The 26991-nt window shown below is 44.8% G+C and overlaps 1 long non-coding RNA gene across 1 annotated transcript in view; it reads left to right on the forward strand.

The window, feature by feature from the left end:
- The first annotated feature begins 648 nt into the window (after nucleotides 1–648).
- LOC142471134 (uncharacterized) overlaps nucleotides 649–26991 on the forward strand; it is a 28832-nt gene continuing 2489 nt past the window's right edge. The window contains exons 1-4 of the long non-coding RNA XR_012789368.1: nucleotides 649–731; nucleotides 1183–1341; nucleotides 10842–11026; nucleotides 15246–15342. This is a non-coding gene — a long non-coding RNA (uncharacterized LOC142471134). The remainder of the gene's footprint in view (nucleotides 732–1182; nucleotides 1342–10841; nucleotides 11027–15245; nucleotides 15343–26991) is intronic.

The raw sequence follows: 26991 nt of genomic DNA on the forward strand, positions 1-26991 counted from the left end.
AGTAAAATGTTTTGGGACAAGATGTTGAAGATCTTTTTTTTAAATTAGTCTATAATGTTCCAGCATCCTAACTTTTAGTGGTCGCATGGTTCTTCCAATATATCGCATCCCACATCCTCATGTAATCATGTATACCACATGAGTGGTATCACAATTAATAAAATTATTGATTCTGAATATCTTCTGTTCTTGATGTTGGAAGCTATTACCCTTCATCACTGAGTTATAGTGAACACAATTCAAGAAAGGATAGGCACCTGCTTTCCAACTGGATAGATTACTCTGTAACTCGCCAGTGGCTTCATTGTCTTCTTTAACAAGATAATCACATATATTCTTTCCCCTATTTGAAGTGAAGAAATACAGCTTTTTTTTTATAAAATAGGATAACTGGAAACAAATGCAAATGTCTTAAAATGTGAGAAAACAAAAAGATGCTGTGAAACACCAACATGCGTAATGAAGTGAGAGAGGGTGACTTACATGAAAAAATTTCAATTTATTGAATCATTCTAAAAATCGAGGTAAAACAATTCCTCCGACATGTTTCGCACAGAGCACTTTATTAGGGTGATATCAGGGTCTCTTCATTACGCTTGGTGGTGTGTCACAGCATCTTTTTGCTTTCTCCCAGTGTTCCAGTATTTTGGCGGATTCGCACGCTGAATGAACCCAGCAAGCGACTGAAGATATTCCTTCACTCATTCAAAGGATCCTCGGTACAGCACCATGTGAGTCACTTTTTAAGTATTTACTCATTATAATGGGCTAAGTTTGCAAACTACAGTATTAGAGTTGTAGAGCAAATCTTGAATGTCATCTTCTGTGCCTGGATACTGCATATTCTCATAGAGAAAGAGCCAGGTAGGCGTCATCCTCATTTAATAACTAGCCCAAACATGTATATACTGTTTATGGACATTTTGCAAGGGTGCATCTCCTTTAAATAAAGAAAGAAAAAAGGAAGAAACAAATCCTTTTTTTTTTCTTTTTTGTATGTCTTTGCACAGTTGTGAGTCCCCTATCCTTTTTAAGGACTCCTATACAATGTTTTAAAATGTAATGTTTTATATACCTAGATGCTGTGGTACTGTTTATCTAGAAATAAATGGAGTTCTTATTGGGTAAACTATTCAACTTTTTACAAAAAGATTAACTGAACATAAATATTTAATTTGGCAGGTCTTCAAGAATCTTTGTGAGATTATAACAGAATCACCAGTAGCTAAACATATTCTTCAGGCTAAACACAATATTAGTCAGCTTCGTTTTCCAATTATTGATCATGTCGTTCCATTGAGGAGTGGAGGCGACAGAGAAAACCTTTTAATGAAAAAGAATGTAAGTGGATTTTTACACTTGACTGCTTATTTCCCAAAGGCATGAAAGATCAATGACTTTAGGGCATTCATTTGATTTTTTTCATGATTTGGTACAGTTGTTATACAGTGAATGTATGATTCAGGTATTCATATCTGCCTAAACTTTTTGTGCGTTATACGGTTACATTTTACTTTTCTACTGTATAAGGAGAAAAAACAAAAAAAATATTATTATTTCATTGGAATTTATAAATTAGTTGTTATTATCTTTACATGGTTAATTCCTGTTGTAGTATCTATTATTATCATATTTTAAGATCAATATCACTGTAGAGTTTTTTTATTATTATATGTTTAATGCATAGTTAAATATACTGAGAATGTATGTGATGTGTACTGTATATACTGTAACATAGTTGCATACGGTAGTTACATAGTTACATAGTAGATGAGGTTTAAAAAAAACATATGTCCATCAAGTTCAACCTATGCTAAATTTAAACAACTTTATCCTATACAGTATTTGTATTTACTGTATATTGATCCAGAGGAAGGGAAAAAAATTCCCCAGTGAAATATCATCCAATGATATCTCTTAAGGGAAAAATAAATCCGATTTCACCCTGGATCAACATCCTTTACATGTTTGCTTATTTAGTACTGCGTATCCCTGTATACATTTCCTTTCTAAAAAGATATCCCAACATTTTTCTTAAATACAGTATCTATTGTATCTGCCATCACAGTCTCCATGTGTACTGAAATCCAGATTGTAACTGCCTTTACTGTAAAGAAGACAAATAGACACGCTCAGCGAAACGTACGTTGGCATGTGACGTCATCACGTCAAAGGGTCGGTCTTAGTGCTCGTGATCGGAGCGCAACCGCTTCTACTAGCTCTCCGTTTGTAGCTATGCTAATGCACTAACGTGCTTCATTGATTTTAACCTCAGCAGTACCCACTGGTTTAAGTTATAGACTGTACAAGCACCTTGTATTTGCTAGAAGGTGCACCGCTATTCAGCGCAACTACCAGGGCTACTGAACATGGACGGTGTAGACGGACGTTCACAGAGGTACACAATTGGAGGCTTTTATAAGGTGAAATTATAATAAGGCTTTATTGTGCCTTTTCCTTTTCATCAGGAAATCATCCAAACACAGGGGGGGGGGGAACAAAGCTTAATTCACTTGGGAGTATTTCTAGTGAAACACATAGCATGACATAAGCAGATATAAGAAGTCTCTTTAGAATGAAAGTCTAATCTGTCAGCTGCTGTAGAGTAAGCTTCTCTACTCTCCTGGAACCGCACCCGTGCGTGCACAGAAAATCAGCATCCAGGTTTAAAAGTCTTATTTGGTGTCTTGGAATCAGCTCTGCTGTTTCTTCTTGACAGAGCTCAAGACAGGTCAGCTCCAGAGATCTGTGTTCTCCAAAGTTCAGCCCACAAGTGAGCTAAGGAGTCACTTCCTGTCTCAACAGAAAGGCTTTTGTAAGCAATCTAAATCAGGCAGGTGGTGTAAGGAATCCACTACTGGCTTTGACTGTAGCCTTGCAGACCTATGCAGTTGCAAGCTTCCTCTGGCAATCTATGGCACATGTGCTGCTTCTCATTGCAGCTTCTGCCCTGTGCTTCAGCATTGGAGGAATACTCACACACCCTCCTCCTGTGATTGGATCTCCACCCTTTATATCCTGGGCATTGGCACTGAACCAGTGCCGAGCATAACTCCTACCTGGGACGTTACTATCTCTGCCACAAACCACCCCAGGCCTCTCTCCTAGCGTTCTTACCTTCCAAGTTCCTGAGTATCAAGAGGCTTGTTCCTGTCTCCTGTGCTGAAGCGTTGTTGCCAGCACTGTTACCTGCTGCATTCACTCCTAGCAGTGGTTACCCCTGTTTCCTGGTACCTGCTGCATTCTCTACTAGCAGTGGCTACCCCTAGTTTCCTGCGGCCTGCTGCTATCTCTATGCAGTGGCCTGCCTTGGACTTCTGCGCTGAAGCGTTGGTTTCCCCGATGCTGCCCTGCGGTGTACTTCAGCCAGCCTGCTGTCTCCCCCTGCTGAGACCGGCGTCATGGGCCGAGGCCGCTCCTCGTGCAGAGGCCACTCCCGCGCTCACGCTCCTAAGCTGAAGCAGGGAACTCCTGTCTCAACAGAAAGGCTTTTGTAAGGAATCTAAATCAGGCAGGTGGTGTTTCATTAATTGACTACCAGCAGTTTAACCACCACACTGCTAGATTAAATGCACATTACTTGAACAGGGATTACTCCCCTGTTACATACCTCCCCTGTTTGTGGGAAGCTCGGGCTTGCCACGGCCAAAGCCCATCCTTCCACTCTCATTCTAGATATCTCAGTGACTTGAATGAGAGTGGATGGAGGAAGAGAACCCTCAGTCCTGTTGGGATTGGAGCCCTTTCTCCAGTTTATTTGTGTCTCCTCCTAAAGGTGTTTGAGATTAGCACCTCTCAGTCGCTCGAGGAGGACTTTCTCCAAGTATAGTCTTTTTTCTACGTGCGCGGTCAAGAGATTTCCCTCACGTCGGGTGCTCATCTTATTGTAGGCATACTGTATGGCAGCAGTTGCAGAGCGTTTAAAAAACGCCCTTTTCCCACTCAATGGGGTTGCTAGTTCAGCCCCTTTTAGATTAAGTTGCAATTCCACACCCACTTCCAGAGAATGTCCCATCTTTTCAGCTTCATCAGCTAAGGATTCTTTTGGTTTTAATTAAGCACGTGTACCTTCTTTTGTTGCCTGCTGGGTGGCTGAAGGTTTTGCTAGTGCTTGTTTAGGTGGTTCAAATTTTGCAACCTTGTCTTTCAGATGAATGGTATTCCCAGCTCTTACTGTACCCTTGTCTTCATGGGTTTTTGAGGCTGTGGGATACTGACGCTTAGTCAGGGTCAATACTTGTCCTTGTAGGACCGTAATCTTATCCGCGAGAGATCCCTGGTTTTTGAGTGCGTCTTGCAAGTCTCTTCTCAGGGAATTTATCTGCATGCTTTGCTTTCTCTGAGCCTGCCTCCACATTTTTATTGCATTGTGGAGCACTATGAACTTCTTTGCTTGGGCCACAGTTACTTGTTTCAGTTTCTGGACCTTCTTGTGCTCCCTTTTGTGCCGCGTCACCTGGGTTCTAAGCTTGGCCTTTAGCGTTGCTTTGGTGATGCTCAGGGTAGCCTTCAGTTTCTCATGCTGCTTTGCGGGGACATACTGGGTCATCAGACGTTCCTGCAGCACTAGAATTTCTTTAGCAGCATGCAGCTTTTCTTCCTGCAGCGTTTGCTGCTTCTCCTCAACATACTGGAGGTGTGTACGCAGACCTTGCAGTTGGTTCTGCAGTCTGTGCTCTGCTTCAAATTTTTCCTTGACTTCTTCTGTCAACTGAAAATTTTCTTCTTTCAGTTTTAAGTTTTCTCTTTTTTATCTTGAATTTTCTCTTTTTTCAGTCTTTGTATTCTTCAGGGCTTCTTTGCAGTCCTCCTTCCATTTACGCACATCTGCTTTGAGAATGACACTCTCCTGGCGTGAGACTTCCTTCTCTAGGTTGAGGGTCTGAAGCTCCTTCTGAGAGACTTTGAGATCTGTATCAAGATTACCAATAGTCTCTTTAGCAATGTCCAGCTCCTCAGTGAGACTGTGTAGTTCCTTTCTGGAAACTACCAGGTCTGTGCGGCAGCTGTTGGTCTCATGATGTGAGGCATCAAGCTCTATACGAAGAGTGTGAACCTCTTGCTGGAAGACTGTCATCTGCTTCAGTGCCTCCTCATACTTCCGCTTTAGCGTAGCCACCATTTTATCCGATTGGCTCTGCTTTTCATCCATGGCGGAAATAGTAGCCTTTGCAGTATCTAGCTCAGTCCAATTCGGTCTTGGCCGCAGAGTAAATTGCGAGCACAGTCTTCTGTAGCTCAGCATTATTTTTTCTCTCCCTTTCCAATTCTTCAGAGAGCAGATCACAGTCATGCCTGGCAATTTTCAGGGTGTCTTCAGGGCTTGTTAAGGGATCGTCACTCACTGGTTCCGGCTCCGCTTCCCTGGGATGACTGGTTGAGGGTTCCTCACTGTTGGCACCGGACAGACACTTCTTTGGGGTACACGACTTCTGCCTTGGGCCCTCTGGATATTCGGTTTAACCGCAGGACGAATTCTCCATTTTCTCTAGGCTGCAGGGCAACTCGGTCCCCCTTTTCCTCCACATGATCTGCAGACGTGTCTGTTCCTTCCACGGTACTGCACCGACACACTTTATCCGAGCAAATACCCGGTATGTACCTGGCACATACCTGGAATGCGCCGCTCCTCACCTCTGACAAGCCCCGTTGCATTTGCCTTCCCAGCCTGGGTTCATGCCTGGCTGATGGGCGGCTGATCTGTTAAATGATAATGATTAGGATTTAATAGGCTGCAATGCTTCGCGTGTCTACCAGATGGCATAAATTCATGAATTGTAATGCAGTATATATAGATATACTGTGCAGTATTGCAGCCAGCGGGAATAAAATGCTTCAATCCCGGCCTGAAAATAACTCAATGCACTCGGGCAGAAAACAGTCACAAACCTCAATACACCCGGGTATACCCGAATTCGTGGGACTAGCCGAGCTCGAATAAAGTGTGTCGCCAGTGTAAGTGAAGAACTGCTTTTCTTTTTCCGCCTTTTTGATTTGGATGACACAGTCCCTTCAGGGATATTGGGGTCTCCATCTTCATTTGAAATTTTAGCGGCTTCATTATATACGCCAGGCTTTTCTTGCAGTTGCTTTAGCTGACAGAAATATTGGGTGATCTGCTGCTCCCGCTCTGTCTCCTGCTGATCATATTCGTCAAAGGGAGCGGTCTTTTCTGTTCGTGCCGAGTTCAGGCACCCCCACCATTCTTGGGGTTTTTTGTGGGTGTGACTCAGTTCGGGTTCCCCATAAGAGATGTCTTCCTCTTTATTGGACTGGAAGGGACACTCTTCCATGGGGTAGGGTTCATTACAGGAACGCTGCATCTTGTCCTCCATTTTTAGGCTATCAGGTGTAATTTTCTTCCTGACCTCAGGAGGCACTATTGCAGCTGTTGCCACTGTATTTGCTAGAACCCCCAATTGGGGTAGTCCTACAGATGGGCATATTTTGCTTGTAGAGGTCGTAGCTCTCACAGGCATCTCTGTAGACTTTTCTTTCTTGGGAATTTTTTTTTTTTCAATATCAGCAGTGCTGTGCATGCATTTTCTCTTATCAGGTATACAAGATGTGCAGTTGATAGGTCTATTTGCTCTACTCCATTTACTTGCTAGGTGCAATCTCTCCGCTTCAGCAACAGAATTTGGTTTTCTGCCTGAGTTCAGTAATTTTCAGTCTCATCTTTGGGTATTATGGCATTCACACTTCACACTTTGGGTGTCTGTTTTTGCTCCCAAGATATATATAGGCAGACTTTTTTACTTGCAGAAAAAAAACATTCTTTCATTCCCGGCAGGGTGACTCAACACTCAGCATTTGTTTGCTAAAAATTCCCGTGCTTCAGCACAGTCTTGTATCAATTTTCACACTTTTCTGCATATTCTCCATTCACAGCTGGTAGCCCTATGCGGTGTGGCAACCTTAATTTGCAAAATCAGTACCACTCGTGGGTCACCATCTGTATTCACTGCTTCAGCGAAACTTTTGAAAACAACAAACACCTATCCCTTTTTAAGGGCTGACTCACTTCTTGAACCCTGACTATGGCTGGAAGGCAAAACCCCTATTTCAATGACCATATTACACTTTGTGATAGGCAAAATTAGGTTTAGCTACTTCAGCAGTCTCTTCTGGGTTTTTGTAAGTTTCAGTGCAGTGTGTATCCCTTTAACTCTGATCTCTGCTGCATGAGGTTTTTTTTTTCAGACTGTTTGTAGGCAAAAAGCATAACAAAACATTTCACATAAAAATCTCTGGTCCTTTTTAACTTCAAAGACACCTCTTGTCCCACCTCGGACACCATATGTAGACGGACGTTCACAGAGGTACACAATTGGAGGCTTTCATAAGGTGAAATTATAATAAGGCTTTATTGTGCCTTTTCCATTTCATCAGGAAATCAGCCAAACACAGGGGGGGGGGGGGGGGGGAAACAAAGCTTAATTCACTTGGGAGTATTTCTAGTGAAATCCCATGCAATTCACAACTCCTAGTTAAGCAGGTCTCCCAGCCCCAAACACATAGCATGACATAAGCAGATATAAGAAGTCTTTTTAGAATGAAAGTCTTATCTATTAGCTGCTGTAGAGTAAGCTTCTCTGCTCTCCTGGAACCGCACCCGAGCGTGCACAGAAAATCAGCATCCAGGTTTAGAAGTCTTATTTGGTGTCTTGCAATCAGCTCTGCTGTTTCTTCTTGACAGAGCTCAAGACAGGTCAGCTCCAGAGATCTGTGTTCTCCAAAGTTCAGCCCACAAGTGAGCTAAGGAGTCACTTCCTGTCTCAACAGAAAGGCTTTGTAAGCAATCTAAATCAGGCAGGTGGTGTAAGGAATCCACTACTGGCTTTGACTATAGCCTTGCAGACCTATGCAGTTGCAAGCTTCCTCTGGCAATCTATGGCACATGTGCTGCTTCTCATTGCAGCTTCTGCCCTGTGCTTCAGCATTGGAGGAATACTCACACACCCTACCGCTGCAATAGTGTGTAGTGAACCCTCCCGCCCCATTCCCTCGCTAACCATCACCCGGAATTCCTTGGAAGCTAAAGACTCTCGCAACTTCCTCCGTGCTGATTTCACCAAAGGCATTGCCTTCTCTGAAGGTCCCTCTGCCATTTTTGTCCGACAATCTGTGTCCTGTGTCCCGTACTCTTGGACTATTACTATGCACCGGACACCTGGCTAATGCCCTTCTGATGTTCCCATTCCGGAGCCCTCAGGTTCCATTGTCCATGTACCAAGAACTGCAGTGCCACCGCTGTCTTTTATGGCACTCGCCAATGTACACCTGGATTGTGGACCTAATTCTCGCCGGAGACACTTCAGGAACAACTCAATGTCTCCCAGACCTATGAATGGTCCTGTCCACCCAGGCTTCTCACCCAGTAGTGGGGGTACTGTAAGGAATCCCAACAAACTATGGGCTTTCAACGCCACCTCTCGCCTAAGGAGGTTTAGGAACAATTCCATGTCCCCCAAATCTGTGATGGTTCCTGTTCGTCCGGTGGTCTCACCTGAAGGGGGGGGGGGTACTGTAAGGAATCCTCTACTGGCTTTGACTATAGCCTTGCAGACCTATGCAGTTGCAAGCTTCCTCTGGCAATCTATGGCACATGTGCTGCTTCTCATTGCAGCTTCTGCCCTGTGCTTCCGCATTGGAGGAATACTCACACACCCTCCTCCTGTGATTGGATCTCCGCCCTTTATATCCTGGGCGTTGGCACTGAACCAGTGCCGAGCATAACTCCTACCTGGGACGTTACTATCTCTGCCACAAACCGCCCCAGTCCTCTCTCCTAGCGTTCTTACCTTCCAAGTTCCTGAGTATCCAGAGGCGTGTTCCTGTCTCCTGTGCTGAAGCGTTGTTGCCAGCACTGGTACCTGCTGCATTGACTCCTAGCAGTGGTTACCCCTATTTCCTGGTACCTGCTGCATTCTCTCCTAGCAGTGGCTACCCCTAGTTTCCTGCGGCCTGCTGCTATCTCTATGCAGTGGCCTGCCTTGGACTTCTGCGCTGAAGCGTTGGTTTCCCCGACGCTGCCCTGTGGTGTACTTCGGCCAGCCTGCTGTCTCCCCCTGCTGAGACCGGCATCATGGGCCAAGGCCGCTCCTCGCGCAAAGGCCACTCCCGCGCTCACGCTCCTAAGCTGAAGCAGGGAACTCCTGTCTGCCTTTTGCCAATTCCTTGCTACGACTACGACCACCCGGATGTCTTCTATCCTGACCCTGCTTTGGCCATCGATTGTCCTGTCTTCTCCTACCCCGACTTTGGCTTCAATAACGACGATGCTGCCTTCTCCAATCCTGAGCCTGCGATGTACGACTACGAACTGCGCACTCCGGATCAGTCTGCGCGGACTAAGGTCGGTGATTATATAACCCCACCTCAGCCCCACGGTCCGGTCCCGGTTTGTGGCGAGCATCGGCGTAACAGGTGGTGTTTCATTAATTGACTACCAGCAGTTTAAACACCACACTGCTAGATTAAAGGCACATTACTTGAACAGGTATTACTCCCCTGTTACAGTCGGATACATTTTTTTATTGTCTACAACTCAGGACACCATGTTTAAACAGGCACTACTTGTGCACATACCAGCTTTTGACCCTACCTACCTGTGCTTATTAGTCCTTTGTGACTTAGGGCTAATCGTGTCTAGGCTAGCACTCTACCTTATTCGTGTACTGTATGCACAAAGCTGTACTGGCATGCAGACCCACTAGCCTACCTCTGTCACAGTGGGCTTGTCAGTTGTAGCACTAATACCTATATGTGCTAAACGAATGTAAACAGTTATCCTACCACTGGTGTGACAGTCACTGAATCAGTAGGCTGTGACAGTGAATGGAGAGATGCTGCAGCCAGTTCACCGAGTGTTAATCTCCTCAGACAGAGAAAGCACAGCTGAGGACTGATTAAACAGGGGCTGAACTATCAGTGAAACAAGTGCTTTAAAAAGCAGGAAGTTGCTCACAGAAGGTGAGCTTGTTTTTCCACAGGAAGGGGGACCAGCTGGGACCCCAACCCAGGATAAAGATAAACATTGCTGCGAAGCTCGACACAGCCTGCTCCCCAGTATATATTTTCTTTCGTGATTGTACAAATTGATGTTTTAGCTGCCGATTCCCAGATATCCCTCCAGTCATCATTATCTATTTCTATGTTTAGGTCTTCAGCCCATTTCCGCATATAATTGTGAGGTTGGGACGTTGCGTGAAATGCTATCCCTGTGTATATTTCCAAGATCAAACCACCTCTATAGAGGTCTTCCATACATAATTTCTCAAAGTTCGTCAGGGTAGTAAATTTGGAATTCTGAGAGAACTTTTGGAGGAAGTGTCGGATTTGTAAGTAACTAAAAATTGGAAGGTTCTGCCTGTGGGGCTTTTGTTTTAATTCCTGATATGAGAGCATCTCTTTGATAAGGTCTTTTGCTGCTAGCATGTCCATACTTCTGAGTTGCTCCATATATTTAGAGGAACACGCCGCTGGGAACCTAGGATTATGGACTATCGGGACCAGGCTATAAAGTTGGGTGGAAAGGGCGTATCTTTTTTTGCTTTTAGACTAGATGTCCCATGTGCATCTCATCGCCCCAAGTTTAAATCTTCCCATGGGGCTCTCCCCATCTCCAGAGCTCCAAAGTTCCGCCGCTAGAGTGGAAGGGCCCACATAGGTAGACTCGATCCCCAGCCAACCACAAGTTGTTGGCTCACAGTTCCACATCACTGCTTGTTTTAAGTGGGCCGCATGATAGTATTTGATAATATCAGGCACCCCCATGCCCCCCCGATCTCAGTGCTAGCATTACTAATCTTGCAACCCGTGGTCTTTTATTCTTCCAGATAAATTGAAAGTTTCTGTTTTGGATATTTTTGAGCTCCCTAATCTGGACTTTTATCGGAAGGGTTTGGAAGCAGTACAACAGCCTAGGCAAAATATTCATTTTTACCGCCATTATCCTTCCGATCCAGGATATTTGATAGTCGTTCCAGGACTGAAGATCTTTTTTTAATTTTTTCAAATAGGGGTGAGTAGTTATATTGGTATAATAAATTGTATGTGTTTGTTATGTATATTCCTAGATATTTGATGTGTGTTTGTGACCATTTATATTTAAAGTTTGCTTGTAAAAGCCTGACCTCTTGGGCAGGGAGCGATAAATTTAGTGCTTTAGATTTGTCATTGTTTATTTTGTATCCTGAGGCCTGTCCAAATTGGTCTAGTTGGGATTGCAAATTTGGTAGAGATATCAATGAGTTGGCTAGTGATAATATTATATCATCTGCGAATAGTTAGATCTTGCAGTTTGTTTCACCTATCTGTATACCCTGGATATTGGTATCATCTCTGATTATTGCCGACAGGGTTTCGATCGATAGTGCGAAGAGAAGGGGTGACAATGGGCATCCCTGTATAGTACCGTTTTAATTTTGATGGGGTTCAAGTCTCCTCCTGGAAGTTTAACATAGGCAGTGGGCGTCCTGTAGAGGGCTCTAACGCCCTCCGGGAATGGGCCTGAGAAACCAAATTTCAGCATTGTCTGATCTAAAAATGCCCACTTTATCCTATCAAACGCTTTTTCAGCGTCTAAACTTAATAGAATCGCCTTTGATGGTGGCCATGGCCAGGTGGCCATGGTCCACAATATCCATGACCTTACAGGTGTTATCTGATGCTTGTCTGTCTGAGACAAAGCCCACTTGGTCCGAATGTATAAGTTTATGGAGAATTGGGGTTAATCTATTCGCTAAATTTTGCTGAAGATTTTCAAATCTGAGTTTAATAGAGATATAGGTCTATAACTCCCACATTGAAGAGGGTCTCTGCCTTCTTTATTTATAATCCCTAAATTGGCCATTGAGATTGAGGTCGGGATTTCCGCACCCTTCAGGAAAGTGTTAAACATCTCGAGAATATACGGGGACAGCACCGCTCTGAACTTTTTGTAATACAGGTTGGAAAAGCCGTCTGGGCCTGGTGTTTAATTAGTTTTAAGTTAGCTTATTACTTCTGCAAGTTCTTCCTGGGAGATTATTTTGTTTAATATCTGCGTATCTGCCCCTGAGAGTTTTGGAAGATTACATTGTTTAAGATATTTGGATATTGCCTCAGACCCTGTATGTCCTCCTCGGTTAGATTCTAGATTATATAATTTGGTATAGAAATTTGAGAATTCTTTCGCTATTTCTTTATCTTTATATGTTGTCTCTCCAGTTTTAGTACAGATTGCTGAGATTTGAGATTTAACTCTCAGACCTCTTAGTTTGTTAGCTAAAAGTCTGTCAGCTTTATTGCCCTGATCGTAGAACCATTGGTTTGTCCAACTTAGCGCTCTCTCCACCTCATCTATTTGTATTTTTTTTAGTTCCAATCGAGCTCTTTCTAATAATTTATATAATTTTTTTGAGGGGTTCTGTTTGTGTTTTTGTTCAATGTGGTCAGATTGTCCGCTGCCTCTTTGTATTGTTTTAGTTTCTCTTTTTTTTAATATGCTGCGATATAAATGAGGTCCCCTCTAATTGAGGCCTTGTGTGCCTCCCAGAGCATTGCCGGGGGGACACTGAGCCTTTGTTTAATCGGGAGTCATTTAATTTCCAGAGATATCTACTGTTTTTGCCAAAAGGCAGAGAGAGCGCTAATTCGATAGGGGCATGGTCTGACCAGGATATATATCCTATATTAGACTGGTCGGATGCCTGGAGAATATTTTTAGTACCTACAGTATGAAATAGTCAATCCTCGAGTAGGACTGATATGGGGCCAAAAAAACCGTATAGTCTTGCTGACCTGGGTGTTGGGCTCTCCAATGTCCACCTGCGAGAAATTTTGCATTAATTCTTTGAACACCTTCGCTTTTTTAATGGTAGTTTTGGAGTGTCCAGCCCCTGTGGAGTCTGATTTATCTAATTCTGGTGTGTTTGTCATATTAAAATCTCCGGCTACTATCATTGAGGAGAGAGTAATCAGGTCCAAAGATTCCAGGACCTCTTTCAAAAATTCAGGTTGATGGTCATTCGGGGCATATATGTTACAGAGGGTTACAGGAGACCCTGACAGACAACCCTGAACCACAAGGAATCTGCCTCCCGTGTCCCGGAATATTTTTTCCATTATAAAGGGGGTATTGTTTTTGAGTAGGATTGCTACTCCTCTTTTTTTCACGGAGTAGGAAGCATAATATGCTTTGGGATATAAATGTTTGAATGAGTTTGGGGGGGAATTTGAGTTAAAGTGTGTTTCTTGGAGGAATAGTATATCCCCCTTGGTTTTTTACAACTCCTGTAGAGCTAATTTCCTTCTCCTGTTTGAGTTGAGCCCCTTGACATTCATAGATATTAATTTTATTGAATTTAGGGAAGCCATGTATGTCTGAGTTTGTGAAATTGTTTGGGCCTATCCACTTTCCCAGAGTGGAGGCTTGTTTCTCTTGATTCCTTTTTTATGTTGAGGTTTTTGTTTCATGTTTTAGAGCCCTTCTAGTGATAGACTTGGTTGCTTGGTTGGAAGGGTAGGGGAGGGTGGGTGTCGGGAACAGGCGGGGGGTGGGGAGAGATGGGCAGCAGAATGAAAGTGGGTTCTTTGTGAACCCAATATTGGTATCCTTCTTCACTCTAGTGAGAAGGTAGTTGGGCCTATTGCCCATGTGAGAACTTCCCAGGTGGTCCGCACAGGTGTGGGTCAAGGGAGATAACCCTACCCCCTGCACATTTATGGTGTGAGGGAAACCATGTAGTTATCCTTAGAGAATGAATATTTTCGTCTCCTGAATCCTAACCTTTATATTGGTTTGGCGGAACAGTAGGTCGTAGAGGCGAAGGGGTCCTCTTAGAAGCTTCAAACCCTGTTGGGGAACTTTATAACTACGGGTCAATCCATGTTCCCCACTGGCGCAGGGGAAAGGAAAGGGGCGAGAGTGGGGGGGTGGGAGGGGGGCTAATGGCGGGGACAACCCCCGGGGAAGAAACAGAAGGCCACAGCAGTTCTTTTCCGGCCAAATATGAACCATCGGGGTTTTAACATATAGAAACAGACCTGTCAGATGGGAGTCCGTATGGGCGTCCTCCCCTCTGGTACCAGAATATCTCCCCCTCCTTACGGTTTGAGGGGCTTCTTCTCGGGGCCCTCCAAACCGACCAGAGACTTGTGGATGCGGCTCTTCCTACCACCTCCCTCGGAGGAGCTATATAGCGCACTGGGATCCTCTTCGGTGCTCCCCTCAACTGCCACAGAAGGTAAGATCGCTTCCGTAGGCGCACCCCCACCCCATCATCATCATCCGGTAGGTGCCAGCACGGAGGCCGATGCACGCTGTGAGACACTCCCTAGATCGGGGAGAGAAGCGGGGTCCCAACGGGCAAGGTAGGTGGCAGGGTAGTGGCATAAAGGGGGGAGGGCAGGGCGGGGGAGAGATAGCAAGGGCCTGGGACAGGTATAGGAGGTTGATTGCATCTCGAACCGGAAAGAGGGGGGGAAGACCACCAGGGGGGGGTCTGCCCATCCGGAGCGGCATCTAGAGATCCAGTAATAGGAAGGGTAGTGTGGGGAGAGCAGGAGGGGAGCCCATGGCAGGAAGGGGCAGATCAGGAGAAAAGCCCAGCGGGAGCAACACTCCCCCTCCAGCCGGAGGGTAAATGAGTAGTTGGGCATCAAGGGTGCTCCCGTGCGGCTCTCAATTCCGGGCGGCCCCGGGCTGTGGCGGGGGTATCCGGACCCTTATCATGGCTCAAACACTTCAGGGGTTGCAGGAAGTAGACGAAGTCGGGGCAGCTCGAGGACGGTGGCGATCTTGTTCTGATTCCTGGGTGAGTTCTTCTGTTATCTCTTTTTTTTTGTCTCTGGGATTGTTATATCTCCATGGCTCTGGGAACTCTCTGGGAGGCGATCCTTTCTGAAGCTCTATGCGGAGCGCAGGGTGACGGGAACTCGGCTCCTCTTCTCCTTCTCCATGGTTTTCCAGCCCTGGGAGTCCTAGTGATTTTAAGAAAGAGGTCTTGAGATTGATTTAAACTTGCCGTTCTTTTGAACGATCAATTTGAATGGAAATCCCCATCTGTTTCGGATTTGTTGGGCATTAAGATCTTTATTAGGGGTTTCATGTCGCGTCTTCGTTGTATGGTGGCTCTAGAGAGATCTTTGTAAACTTGAAGGGCTTTGTTTTAGAAGCTGATTTCCCCTCTCTCTCTGCACACGTACATTATTTTTTCTTTTATGGAGTATCCTTATGATGAGGTCTCTCCTCCTTCTAGGATCCTCCGAGCGGGGACCTAGCACTCTGTGAGCGTGATCCATCTCCAGGTACCTGGGGTCGAGATCTGGTATCAAGGACAGGAACAGTTCTTCCAGGTAAGTTTTAAGATTTTCCATTTTTATTTCTTCAGGTATGTTGCGAATCCGGATATTTTGGCGGCGGTCTCTGTTTTCATGATCCTCGATGGATTCCTTCAGGGAGTTGATTTCATATCCCAGGCGGCATATCTCATCTTCCGCAGAGGATTGGGAGAGGATCACCTCCTCTAGTTTGGTTTTGACAGTATCTGTGCATTCTGCCAATTCTTTTAATTCTGTTTTAACACCAGTTATGGCCGTTTGTAGGTCTTCTTGGAAATTATGCCTCATTTTTGTGAAGAATTGTTCTAATAATTGCTCCAAATAGGCTTTTGTAACTTATTCTGTCTCTCCTGCCTCCCACGGCCCCTTCAGCCTCGCGTGAGCTCACATCAGTCCCCTGTGAATTTTCTTCGGCGCCATCTTGGGAATCCAGGGTTTCCATTCCACGGCCCATTGGTCTTTGCAGACTCGCACAGAACTTAGCAATGTCCTGATTCACAGCTCTTTTAAGTTTATTTGCCATCTCTAGGCGTTTACCTAATCGGGTCCCCGAAAAAGTATTTGTTTTTGGTGGTTTTTATGCTTTTTCTAGTTGCTTTAAGGCAGGGAGTCTTGGGAGCTCTTCCCTCAAGCAACCATGCCGGCTGACGTCACCGGACGTCCTCGAAGAAATTTTTAAAGATGCCCCTGCAATGTCAGGAAAGCATGTGTCAGAAGGGAACCCCGCTGGAAATGCGCTGCAACTAACAAGACATGAATGAGATCTCCTCCATAAACAATTGAATAAAGAGCAAGAAGTGAAGGTTGAATTAAAGAGGTTTCTGTTCACTGCTCACCTTGAGAGTGAGAAAGCATAGCTTATGCAGTGAGTTTGATGACGCCATGACGGATCTTGAGAGGGCAAATGCTGCTTTTGTCGCCATGTAGAAGAAGACTCCTAGTCTTAACATACAGCTGGAAGTCTCCCAGAAAGAGGTGCACACCCTGAGCACACAGCAGGAAATGTCACGCCATGAGGTCCATGCTCTCAAATCAGAGGTCAGTAAATTGAAGGATACAGATGAAAAGATCCTGATTAATTTAGAGACTGTAAAAAGAGAAAATAAAAGTCTGAAATAGGAAAATTCAGATTTGAATGACCAGGTCAGTCAAATGAATGGAAAGCTTCACAAGCTAGAACAAATGAAGAAACTTTTTGAACAAGAAAATTTAGAAGTACACGAAGCACTTCAGCAGCACACATACTGCAGAGCCATCTGCAAGGTCTGCGTATGTACCTACGAGAGGCAAAGGAGAAGCAGTGAACACTGCAGAAAGAAACTCTGCAGGCTATTAAAGTACAAGTGCTGAAGAAATGTTTTAGTACCCAGTGTGACACCGCAGAGCAGTATGAGAGGTAGTATGAGAAGGTCCATAAACTGAAGCAAGAGTTAGAGGAGCAGAGACACTGCTCCATCCTGAATAGTCAGTACGCCCAGGAGAAAGAAACATGGGAAAGGAAAGCTGCTGGGACCCTAGCAAAGAAATCTACAAAGCTCCGAAATATAATGAAGGATGCATTGATGTACTGTACAGTCAGAGCCAGAACAAGGAAGAGATGGAGGCTCTGAAAGGAGAACTGTGAGATGTACTCAAGAAACAGAATTCTCTTGCTGGTGAATTAATCTTATTGAAAAGGGAGAAAAGCATTTGAATCGTTCAGAAACAGTGCAAAGCTCTTATCTAAGGAAGAAGGGAGAGAGAAAGTTATCTGCGTAAAAGCTCCTCAACTGTTGTCATCCAGGCTTCCTAGAGAGGGATGAAAAGTTGTCAGTTTAATAGCTGGAATAAAACCGCCTGCGATATTCAGTCAGTCTGGAGGATGCAACGAAAAAGGAAGAAGTATAAACATTTGAAGCAATGTATTATTACACTCCAATCATTATACCATGAACACATGATACGAAACAGGTTCCTTACTATGAAATGTGCAACTATAAAAATTCAGTTTCTGACTATAATGAAAAAACAGAAAGTGAATCCCTGCACTTCTCCCATTGGGCTAACAATAAATGGGGAAATCAATATACTTAGTGAAAACTAAATGTGTAAGACAAAGGAGACTTTTGGTTATATCCTTTGATCAAATAATGCCAAGCCTGCTAACCAACATCAAGGTAAGTCTGACTAGGATGAGACAGAACTTTATTCGCTCACACCCAGAGAAAAGCAGCACTGGTTATCCAGCGATACTTCCGTCTGAATAAATTTAGGCCACGAGAAAGAGAGGCCTAAGACTACGAGTTTGCCAACAGCAAAGGAAAGATGCCACAGGGTACAGCCAGAGTTGGTGAGAACTATGTCAAGGTTAAGGCGTTAAATATTAAAGGTGTCTCATCTTCTAAGTACCATACAATTGCCCCAAAGAGAAATAAAAAAATTACTGATGAGTGAAAATGGTCTTGCAAAAAGACATTGCAATTATATATGTATGTGTCTTTATTTATATAGAACCATTAATATACATAGCGCTTCAATAATACACGTGACAATCCTATAAATAATATATAATACAAATAATAGAACATGGTAATAAGTGCTTCAGACATAAAAAATAACATTTAGGAAGAGGTGTCTCTGCTCCTAAGATCTTACAATCTAATTGGTAGTTAAGAAAAACATACAGAGACAGTAGTAGGGCATTCTGGTAAGTGTGTCTGCAGGGGGCCAAGCATTATGTATCAGGTGTATAGTATTAGCCACGGAGCTACTCATATGCTTTGTTAAGCAGGTGTGTTTTAAGGTGGGTCTTAAAGGTGGATAGAGAGGGTGCAAGTCGGATATTGAAGGGAAGGGCATTCCAGAGGTATGGGGCAGTCAGTGAGAAAGGTTTAAGGCGGGAGAGGGATTTAGATACAAAGGGGGTAGAGAGAAGACATCCTTGAGCAGAATGCAAGAGTTGAGATGGTGCATAGCGAGAAATTAGGGCTGAGATTTAAGGAGAGCAGAAGAATGTAAAGCTTTAAAAAAAAAGGAGGAGAATTGTGTTTAAGATAGATTGTAGGGGAGACTGGTGAGAGGCAGGAAGGTCGGACAGCAGAAGGTTACAGTAATCGAGACTGGAGAGAATGAGGGCCTGTGTCAGAGTTTTAATAGTGAATCAACAAAGGAAAGGGCGTATCTTTGTAATATTGTGGAGGAAAATGCGATGAGAGAGGAGAATGTGAGAGAGGAATCGAGTGTGACCCTTAGGCCTCGGACATGGTCAAAAAGACTGTGCTGTGGCGCGCTGAGCCGCGCTGAGGGGAAACATTATCCCTATCAGCGCGGCTTTAGACGGCGCTTCCGCACGCTTCCGTAGGCGTGCGGAGGCGTGTGGAAATGCAAGAGACAGGCAATTTTGCCGCTGAGGGAAGCGCAGGGCCGGTCACGTGACTGCCAGAAGCCAATGGCATTCCGTGACGTCGGCGCCGAGACGTGGTGCCCTAGTCCAGCCTCCCGCCCCACCTCCAGGCCCGCCTCCAGCCCGGCTCCCACCCGGCACACAAACGCGCTCGCTGACGCTCATGCAGGGACACGAAAAATCTCCTGCTTGAGCAGGAGAGCATGAGCGTCAGCGCTGCCCAGCGCTCTTCATATCACCATGTCCCAGGCCGAAGGCAGCGTGCTTGCGCTACTGGGTGTATAACAGAACTTCCAAAAGTAATGTGGAAGGAGGTAGTGGGGCCAGGCTTGGGATGAAATATAAGGAGCTCTGTTTTTGACATTTTTTTTTTTAAGTCGGCGTAGGGCCATCCAGGATGATATCGCAGAGAGACATTCAGAAACTTTGGTCTGTACAACAGGTGTAAGGTCAGGGGTTGAGAAGTAAATTTGTGTGTTGTCATCATAGTGGTGATATTTGAACCCAAAAGATGTGATTAGATCACCTAGAGAGAGTGTGTACAGAGAAAAGAGGAGAGGTCCACTACAGAGCCCTAGGGCTCCCTGATAGAGAGATCGATAGAGGAGGTGTTAGCAGAAGAGACACTGAAAGTACGATGAGAAAGGTAAGAGGAGATCCAGGATAGAGCTTTTTTATGAATACCAAGAGTATGGAGAATGTGAAGGAGGAGAGGGTGGTCCATGGTATCAAATGCTACAGAGAGATCGAGTAATATGAGCAGAGTGTAATGACCTCTGTCTTTGGCAGCAGAGAGGTCATTAGTTATTTTAGTGAGGGCTGCTTCAGTGGAGTGAGCAGTGCGCAAGCCAGATTGTAGAGGGTCTAGGAAAGAATAGGTGTTGAGAACATGGAGCAAGCGAGAGAATACAAGATGTTCAAGGAGTTTAGAGACAAAATGCAGGAGGGAGACAGGTCGATAGTTAGAAAGACAGGTAGGGTCAAGCTTGCTGTTTTTGAGTAATGGCATGACTGTTGCATGTTTGAAGGAGGAAGGAAAGGTACCTGAGTAGAGGAAGAAGTTAAAAATCTGTGTGAGTGTAGGGATTATAGTAGGAGCAAGAAGTTTTAGGAGATGGTAGAGAATGGGGTCAAGAGGGCAAGTAGTAGAAGAAGAAGAGGGGATCAGCAGTGACACATCCTACTCTGTGGCAGCAGAAAAAGAGTCAAGGAATGCAGGAGGAGAGTTAAGAAGCAGTGTAGGGTGGGAGGAGGAAACAAAGGGGATGTTCTGACGTATGGATTCCACCGTTTTCTTAAAATAGTCAGCAAAGTCCTGAGGTGATATGGAGGAAGAAGAAGAGGCTGCTGAGGGTGGTCTGAGTAGGGAGTGAAAGACAGAGAAGAGTTGGTGTGGGTTAGACCTGTGGGTGTTGATTAGTAAAGAAAAGTAGGTATGTTTAGCCTGAGACAGGGCTCAATTTAAGCATACATTTGTAGTGAAGGAAGTCTGCGAGAGTGTGAGATTTCCTACAGAGGTGTTCAGAGGAATGAGTGCAGGAACGCAGCAAGTGCATGTGGGAATTTAGCCAGGGTCTGAGATTAGAAGGGTGAGAATGGTAGAGAGAAAGCAGGGCATGTAGATCAAGAGAGAAGGACAGGCAGAGTTGTAGTTCCTGACCAGATTGTCAGGGTCTGGAGCAGGGCTGAGAGAGGAGAGGGAGGTGCGTAAAGTGGAATCAAAAGCTGTAGGTTAATAGAGCGCAGGTCTCTGCCGAAACGAGGGGTAGAATAAGATAGAGAAAGGGAAAAGTGAGAGAGAGAGAATAAGATGAGGTGATTGTCAGAGATAGGAAAGGGGGAAATGGAGAAATCCGAGAGAGAAAAGATTTTTGTGAAAACCATGTCTAGATACTGTAGTAGCCATCTTGTTGGTGCTGGCTGCAGTCCACTGTTGAAGGCCAAATGCAGAGGTTAGAGAGAAAGTGGGAAGCCCAAGGGAGAGTGGGGTCATCAATGTGGCAGTTGAAGTCCCCAAGGAGAACAACAGAAGAGTGTAAGGAGAGAAAGAAAGAGACCAGGATCCTAAGTGATAGAAAAGCAGGAGGGGGGTGAGTAGAAGTAGGTGGGCAATAGATGACCGCCACGTGGACAGGAAGAGGAGAGAAGATCTGGACAATGTGAGCCTCAAAGGAGGGAAAAGCAGAGAGGGAGGAATAGGAAGGGTATGGTAACGGAAGAGAGAGGAGTGAAGGAGCCCCATGCCTCCACCCATGCCATCAGGACACAGAGTATGGGTGTGACCATTGGGCTTCAGTCACGCAACCGTGATGTGTCCTGTGACGAGATGCATGATGCACATCGCACTACCTAGCCGGGGCATACCACAAGCACCACACTCATGCTCCGCACACAAGCTGTGCGCAGGCGCAGCACGGCTCTGAAAAGTCTGTCTCTTTTTAATTATTCCTCACCTGATCTTCTCCCCACCAATGCCTATCAGTGGATTGAATATGTCTAAGGGGGCGGTTCTCATTTATTGCTCTGCAGCCTTGTACTAACTAGCTATTGGCTACCTGTTCGTTAAATGCTCAGCCAACCCTGCTGCAAGTTGGCTGAGCATAAACTACTGTTTGCCCCAAGCACACTGCTGGAGAATCTCAGTAAGGCTCTCTCTATGCAGAAAAAACTCATGCTCCGCACACAAGCTGTGCGCAGGCGCAGCAGGGCTCTGAAAAGTCTGTCTCTTTTTAATTATTCCTCACCTGATCTTCTCCCCACCAATGCCTATCAGTGGATTGAATATGTCTAAGGGGGCGGTTCTCATTTATTGCTCTGCAGCCTTGTACTAACTAGCTATTGGCTACCTGTTCGTTAAATGCTCAGCCAACCCTGCTGCAAGTTGGCTGAGCATAAACTACTGTTTGCCCCAAGCACACTGCTGGAGAATCTCAGTAAGGCTCTCTCTATGCAGAAAAAAACAGGCTGACCGACATGGTCCAAAACCCCTACGTACAACCCGGGACAAAAGGTAAGGGTATCCACAAAAAAACATCCAATTGAAGGTCCCCACAGCAAAGTTGGCACCGAGGTATATTGGCCCATTTCCAGTTGTTGAAAAAATCAATCCAGTGGCCTACCGGCTACGATTGCCAGCATCTAGGAAAATCCCCTCAGTGTTCCATACGTCACTACTCAAGCCCTTCATACAGGACCCTCAGTCACCAGCTTCGGTGTCCCCTCCTGAACCCCTCTTGGTTGAGGGACAACAGGAATTTGAAGTTCAAACCATCTCGGACTCCAGACTCACCCGAGGAAAGATCCAGTACCTGGTTCATTGGAGGGGCTTCGGTCCCGAGGAACGTTCGTGGATCTCAAGGGATCAACTACATGCCCCTAGACTTGTTCAGGCTTTTCACCAAAGATTTCCCTCCAAGCCATCCCTGGGACACCTGGAGTTCGCCCCTGAAGGGAGGGTAGTGTGAGGATTGGGCTTCAGCCCCGCCCTGTGATGCGTCCTATGACGAGATGCATGACGCATGCATGCTGCTCTTCCTAGCCGGGGGACACCGCACGCACCGCTCTCGGGCTTTGCCCTCGTGATGTCACAGGTGATGCGCATTGCACACAAGTTACGCACAGGCGCCGCACAGCTCTGAGAAGTCTGTCTCTCTCTAACTATTCCTCACCTGCTCTTCTCTCTGCCCTGCCTATCAGTGGACCGAATATGTCTGAGGGGTCGGTTCTCATTCATCATCCTGCAGCCTTGTACTAACCAGCTATTGGCTACCGGTTCCTTAAATGCTCAACCAACCCTGCTGCAAGTTAGCTGAGCATAAACTTCTGTTTATGTAATGAAGTGCTTGCCCCAAGCACACTGCTGTCTTGCTGTTGCCTTGTTAACCCTTGCCTTGATTCATTGCTCCTGTTTCACTTCGGCTTGTATCTGTACCTCTGCCTTCTCTGACCCCTGACTTCGGCTCGTATTTGGACTTCTATCTTTTCTACTCCTGGACGCCGGCTCCGCACTACGACTATCCGATCTCTCCTATCCTAGACCACGGCAAGTACCACAACAACTCTGACATCGGCAACCTTGACCGGGCTACACGACCTTCACTCTGCACTCCAGACTTGGTTGCCCGGCTGCAGGTTGGTGGTAACCAACATCCCCACCTCAGCCTTGCGGTCCTGTCCTGTTTGTGGTAAGCACTCGTTACAGGGAGAAAGAAACGCCACCATAAGAGGGCAGCTTCCAGAGCAGAGTCAGACTGAGTGAGCCAGGTCTCAGTTATAGCAGATAGGAGCAGAGAGTGAGAGAAAAAGAAGTCATGCACAGAGAGGAACTTGTTAGAGAGGGAGCGAGCATTCCAAAAGACACAAGAGAAAGGGACACATGAGGGAGGGTGACAAGGGATGGGTATAAGGTTAGAGGGGTTGGCACCAGAAGGAGTTGCAGTTGCATGTGGGAGGCGAGGACGAGAGCATGTAGAAATAAGACAGGACCAGGATTGGGAGATATATCCCCAGAAGCAAGGAGGAGAAGCATGCAAAGAAGGAGAATGTGTGAGGAGGATTAGTAGGGGTGTGTTTTACTGCAGGGGGTATCGCTGTGTAGTGACTGAGGGCACAGGTAAGAAAGGAGTTCATGTGAACTGAGAAGTGGTGAAGAAAGGAAAGATGGAGATATATGAATAGAGTTAGCGACATAATGAGGCTGGTAGAAAGAAGTGCGTAAATTGAGAAGTGAGGTCATAGCAAATATAAAATGTGCAATAAGAACAAACAAGAAGGTTCACAGATTGGAAAGCAAAAGTGACAAAGTTTAACGCTGGCCTTGAATAGTTCCACATCTTGGCAATCTGGGTTACAATATAAAGACAAGGAGAATCAGATCCAGGGGTTTCGTCAGAATCCAAAGAAACAGGCCGACAATCTGAAAGACACAAAAAGCTCTCCCCAACTTCACCCCCTCCTTCACCTTCCCTTCCTTTTCTCTTTCTCTTACTTTACTTATCTCTTTCAACTTAAAAACAAAGGGTTGCACGAACCAGGCGCTATGTATTAAAATTATTATACAAAAAAGAAGCGCTCTGAAAGTTCAAAAAAGTGTCTAAACAAAAACGGAATTGATGTGGTGCTGCATTAAGAAAAAAGAGCTGTTCCTAGTTCTTTTGATTGAAGATTCACTCAGGAAAAAATTAGCGCACCTCCAAGAAATAAAGACAGAAAAGGCAACAAATAGTGAAGTACGTTCTAATGATTCAGAAAAAGAAAAAATGGTGAGATATGCACTTACTTCCAAGTGCCTGGTAACCTTTACGTGCCAGGTTACCAGGCACTTGGAAATAAGTGCATATCTCACCATTTTTTATTTTTTATGAATCATTAGAACGTACTTCACAATTTTTTGCTTTTTCTGTCTTTATTTCTTTGAGGTGCGCTGATTTTTTCCTGAGTGAAGCTATGTATTAAAAGTAGAGGAAAGATCCTCTTGGGCTAAAAGGCAGAAATCTTATCAAACTCTCTGTTCCATGGACGGTAATTGCATCTGTTTCTATGTTCTAGAAATTCTGTTTGTAACTTAAAGTTTGCTATATACGCCGAAATATTGGAAAACTGCATGCATGTAAAACCATACTAAAAAACAATAAAAAAGATTGCTATTAAAAAAAAAGAAACAGAAAGCATTAAAATGAAATTTGGGGATTTAATGGACACAGGATATCAAAGAAAAACATGGGTTGGGACTAACCAATTAGGTTACACGTGCGGACTACACTACCGACACGTTTAATCCGAGCAGGGCTAGTTCCGCAAGCCGGGGGATGCCCCGGCTTGCTAGCCCCACTCCCTCGGCGTGCCGCGCGTCACCGATGCGCGGTCACGCGTCATCGTGTGTCAGCGCCCCCTGCACGCGCGTCCAGGGCTCCCCGAGGGAGCCCTGGTGTCCCGCGATGTGGGGGACGGCGGCAGGGGGTTCCGGGGGACCCGGCGGACCCGGCGGCGGGAGGGAGAGCGCCCCGATCGGAGGGCGCTCTTCCGCTGCTTCGGCGCGCGCCCGGCACCCTCCGGCGCGCGCCAGGTTACTGCTGCGGCCGAGAACGGGCAAATGCTCGAATAAACTCGGCCGCAGCAGTATGTCACAGACAGTTTAGCCTTGCAACATTATTTCCTAGTACAATTATATTTGGTATATTATGACTCTAGAATTATCAGTCTGTGAATATTGCAATGTTGTATTTATTTCTCTTCTCTGAAATGTAGGTAAGGCTACAAGTTAGTATACAGGGTTGACGGCCCTTAACAATATTGCAAGGTTGTATCTTTTGGAAATATAGAGAGGTGGCCAACTGTTCTCTCCTGCTAGCCTAGGAAAATCTGTGGCTATCTTCCAGAAACGCTGCAACATTTCTGTGTTATTTCTGCAGCCAGACTAATGGCCCATCGGATTAATACAGCAGGGGGCCCTGCTAATAGAATGGGACTGCAGGAATCCCTGCTGTGTTAATCCAATGGGCCATTAGTCTGGATGCAGAAATATCACAGAAATGTTGCAGCGTTTCTGTAAGATAGCCATCGATTTTCCTAGGCTAGCAGGTGAGAACAGTTGGCACCTATGTATACTGTAGGTACCTTAAAAATTAGAAAAAAAAGTTGATGCCCCTTTTGGTTCATAAATGTATAATATTGATCATATTTTAGACTAGTAAAAGAGGCGTATTCAGAGGGGAAAAATCCCAGGGAGGTGACAGAAACTTTCCAGCTTTGTGAATTTATACAGAGAATGTTTATCATATCCTAGGATATAGGAAAATTATGTTGCTAGAAAGTATTTTTGAAAATGGTTCCCTGTGAAATGGTAAAAAAATATGATGGCCAAGAATAGTGTATTATGAAAAAACTCATTGTCAGTAATTGCAGCTTAGGGTCAAATTAAAGTTTTAGGATAAAGGTTCACATTTATTTCAAGTGAATGCTTAATTTTGAGGGAGTTACCGATGTAGCGTTATGATTGTCGCGCTGCCCTCACAAAATATGCCACGGCACAGTGTGAGCGTACCTGTGCTCATGGAGTCTCAGTAAGGAGACTAATGGCTGATCAGGTTTAACAGAGCGGGAGCTCCTGCTTCTGAATGGACTCCCGCTGTGTGAATCCTACAGTTTGCATTAGGCTGGAAGAGATGTGCCATGAGTAGACAGAATCAGTCACTCTAACTGCGCACCTCTGACAGGCAATGACGCTGTTTTTATTTTATTAGAGGAGGTGGATGAAGGGCTAGTTTTTCCAAGGGGTGTGGTTAGCCCTACCAGGAAGGTTGCGTTAGGGGTAAACCCCTACATTACCTAAATTATGGTAATGAAGGTGTTAACCCCTGCCCCTACCCACCCGAGAGGCCTAATCACCAACCCGGGGCAACTTTCCCCTTTATCCACCCCCTCTACCCCCAATAAACATTAAAATATAACAATATTCCAGAAATGTACGATTATTAAGCTGTTATGGTATACCAACAAGTGGAAAAATATTCTAAAAGCAATGCCATTTTTTCTTCTTTTTCTTTTCCCCTTTCCCAGTCCTTTAAGTTATTTTTTTTATTAGTTACATTATACGCTGTCACAATAGTGATGTCATTATTGTCTTCCCACTAAATGTGTTTTTATATATTATAAAAATAATATATATTTATATATATATATGATACAAATGTCGGTAATTCAAAAATAACATGTTATCCTTTTTTATGTTCTGTATCCCATTTCCCACTTTTCTTAACAAAAACTCAAATAAAGAACAAGTTTACAAAAAAAAAAATAACAATCCTACCTCCCTTCCCCCCCTCTAACCCTAACAACACCACCCCCCCTTCCAATACATACAATACAATTATGGTCAAAATTGGTATTATCCAGATATGGATAATAGCGAATTTACCCATTGAAAATAAAACATTTGCCAGCATATAGTAAATAAAAATGGTACTTTCCTGTGCCAGGACTGTCCTTATCCTCCTCATCTTCAGTGTGAACTGACAGTAAATACTAATGTGGGCCCTCAAACTAAAAATGTACTGCACTGCTTAATATGTTGACACTACATATAAATGCTAGTAATAATAATATATAATAACATTTGCTGCTTTTACGACTTGTACTTTGTGTATGTCATACTGATATGATATGAACAAGTGGGAGCAATACCTTTGACAACATCTGTAGGTACAACATCCAGGCCCTTTTACAGAAATAATTAGAACATAATAGAAAATAAGGGTGATTTTAAATGTGTTAAATATTTTTCT

Source organism: Ascaphus truei, chromosome 1 (assembly GCF_040206685.1).
Source record: "Ascaphus truei isolate aAscTru1 chromosome 1, aAscTru1.hap1, whole genome shotgun sequence".
NCBI classification, from domain to species: Eukaryota; Metazoa; Chordata; class Amphibia; order Anura; family Ascaphidae; genus Ascaphus; species Ascaphus truei.